Below are 2,833 nucleotides of genomic sequence, written 5' to 3'. Positions count from 1 at the left end.
ACTTTATTGTTTTTCCTTCATTTTTTTCTTTTGTTCATCGATTTTTTATGTTGTTTGTGTTATAGATGCATAATCCTCTTTTGAAATAAAAAGGATTAGAAAAATATGATTGAAATGAACCATCAAACACCCACCTGAGGGTGAGCTCATTGTTTAGAATAGAAGACTTCAGCTATCGTCTAGACCAGGATCTCAAATTGACCACATTTCCTACAGCAAATTTTTCTTTTCTCCTCTGAAAAGAGTGGAAGGATTTAGTCCCTGGGTTGGTCAACATTCTCTAATACATATTTTAGGATTTGTTGGTAACATCCATTCTTAGTCTCAGATTCTTGTGGGTTGTTTTTTTTTAAACCTTTAAATACGTAGCACACCATTCTTAGCGGGCAGCTGTATAAAAACAAGCATGGAGCCTCCTTTGGCCGGAAAGCAGTATGTTGTGAGATGCTGAGCGCAGTGCGAAGGTACTTTGGGGGCTGCTTCTTTCTCACTCAAGGCTGCTTCACACTGGCATGACATTAACTCCCAAGGAGCCAGGTCCCCTGACACCCTCCTCTCGCTGCGGATGCTCTACTGGCAGCCTCATCTACTGTTTCCTGGGGTTTCTTTCTGAAACACTCAATGAACAGGACTCAGTAAACTGTGGTCCTGAAATGTGCTGAGCTTTGGAGCTGGACAAGCCTGATCCAGACTCGGGTTGTGTGACATCCTGGCCGTGTGTCCCTGTAAGTTACAGGGTGAGGTGTTCAATTTCCTCCCTAGCAAAATGGGAACATTGAGACCAGTGTTGTGTAGATGAAACGAAATGAGATAACATCTTGTAAAAGTCAGTGCTGCATGGCCCAGGCAATTCCTCTCTCTCAGCAGCTGGCCAGCTCAGTGTTACTCTCAGAATCCATTCTTTCCACCCAACTCACTATCTGTAAACATTTATCAAGACTATTTAACAGCTGTTTGTTAAGGCACCTAATCAAAATGCCAGAGCATGGCACTAAGGAAATCTATCCGTAAAAGGGCGTTCTAGAAGCTCACACTCACCTACCCAGGAACCTCTTCTCCCCCAAGTTAACACAGGGAAGATGCTTGGTTTTATTATGTAAATTTAATGAGATAATGTCAAAATCAAAGTCAACATTTTATGTAAAGAGCTGACCATTTATGCCTTTAACAAGAAATAATTTTGTATCATTATATTTGTGTAAGAATAACTAAAGTTGTATTTGACTTTGATATTAGATCTTTGATATCGTTTTATACCTTTTGTCCTCTTGAAGCATGGTCATCAAATGTTACAGGGAAGAGCACCCACTGTGCAGATCAGTGCAATCGCTCCTAGATCTAAAAAAGAATTAATTCTCTTTTGAAGTTCATTTCCCTTATTGTTATAAAACACTTTGTTTCCACTGCTGATTATTAGTTCCCAAGACTACAAAGAAATTTCACGCTGAAATTCCTGGCAGGGAGTCTACAATGGTGTTAATAATAAATGTTAATGATTTTAGAAAATATCAGATTCTTCCTTCAGAATCAGTGTTCAAGACACAACATGATGCACAGGGCTCTCCTGTTAGGTGCTATCCCCATGTGCAAAATTCCTCATCATGCCTCTTTATTCTGTGATGACACAGTCAATTAACCAACATTTCTTTTATTGAACCCTCAGCATTGTGCCAGGCCAGGAGTATTTAAACCTGACTTTGCAATTGGACTTCCTATAGCAAAGATTTTCAACTTATGTAAGCCAGCGTGCCACAAGAATTTTTAAGGGGGTGGGGGTGGGACAGAGGGCTCCTTCTCCCTGGGTGGGAACTCCCCAAGCCCATGAGATATCAATGTGGTCAGCCTGAGTGGCTGTAGCTGAGACCTGGGAGGAGGGTTGCAGAGGGGGCATGGCACATAGCGGGGACCATGGAGGGGCAGAGTGGCCACTGCAAGATTGTTGTGGTGAGGGACACGAAGTGTGTCAAGATGACGCTGCTGCAGGTGTTTGAAAGGACATCTAGCCGGGGAGTTATGTCCCTCCTGGTTTGAAGACTACACTGTAAGCTTTGAGATAGACAAGTGTGCATTGAGTGCAACATGTGGGACACTTTGGGTTCTTCCTACTGTGATAACGTCTGGTCCCTGGCATTTCCTGATTCAGATTCTGTGCTCATCTGCTTTGACGTTAGCCAACCAGAAATGCTGGACAGTGCCCTTAGAAAGTGGCAAAGGGAGACTCGGGAGTTTTGCCCCGATGCCAAGGTTGTGCTGGTTGGCTGTAAACTAGATATGCAGATGACCTGGCCACGCTGAGGGACATGTCCAAGCAAAAGCTTATCCCTGTTACACATGAGCAGGGCACTGTGCTGGCCAGGTGGGGGTTCTGTCCTGCATGGAGTGTTCCTCCCAGTCCTCTGAGTGCTGCATCAGGGATGGCTTCTCTGTGGCTAAGTGGCCTCCCATGTCCATGGCCATAGGCAGCTGAGCCAAACAGACTCACTCCAGGGACTGCAGTGATCTGGTCAGAGTAGGCAAGATGGCCTGACTGGGGAAGATACAGAAGAATGGAACCAAGAGCTACAACCTCATGTGAGGAGCTAGGGAGGGGCAGAGTGTCAGGAAGGGTGGTGAATAGCACAATTGTTCCCCTGCCTGTACCCTGGCTTCCTGACTCTGGTTGGGACTTCAGGGCATGCTGAATGAGCAATTGTCCTAGGTATGGGACCTGGAGGCAGAGGGTGCCAGGATGCCCCTCCTCTCCAAAGGAAGTTGCCTGCCCTGCTAGCTGGGATGAGGCAGCAGGGTTGGGGAAGCTGACATCAAGCAGCGACCTTAGTTGAGTCTCAATATA

General features: G+C 45.3%; 1 pseudogene across 1 annotated transcript; it reads left to right on the top strand.

The window, feature by feature from the left end:
- The first annotated feature begins 1,908 nt into the window (after positions 1-1,908).
- On the top strand, positions 1,909-2,499 carry LOC308527190 (rho-related GTP-binding protein RhoN-like; annotated as a pseudogene). The gene has a single exon. The product of its transcript is annotated as a rho-related GTP-binding protein RhoN-like (transcript).
- The last annotated feature ends 334 nt before the right edge of the window (positions 2,500-2,833 follow it).

The sequence above is a fragment of the Myotis nattereri genome (genome assembly GCF_964212035.1).
Source record: "Myotis nattereri genome assembly, chromosome: 11".
Lineage (NCBI taxonomy): Eukaryota > Metazoa > Chordata > Mammalia > Chiroptera > Vespertilionidae > Myotis > Myotis nattereri.
The sequence above is the reverse complement of the archived record's forward strand: the minus strand, read 5'-3'. Positions and strand labels throughout refer to the sequence as shown.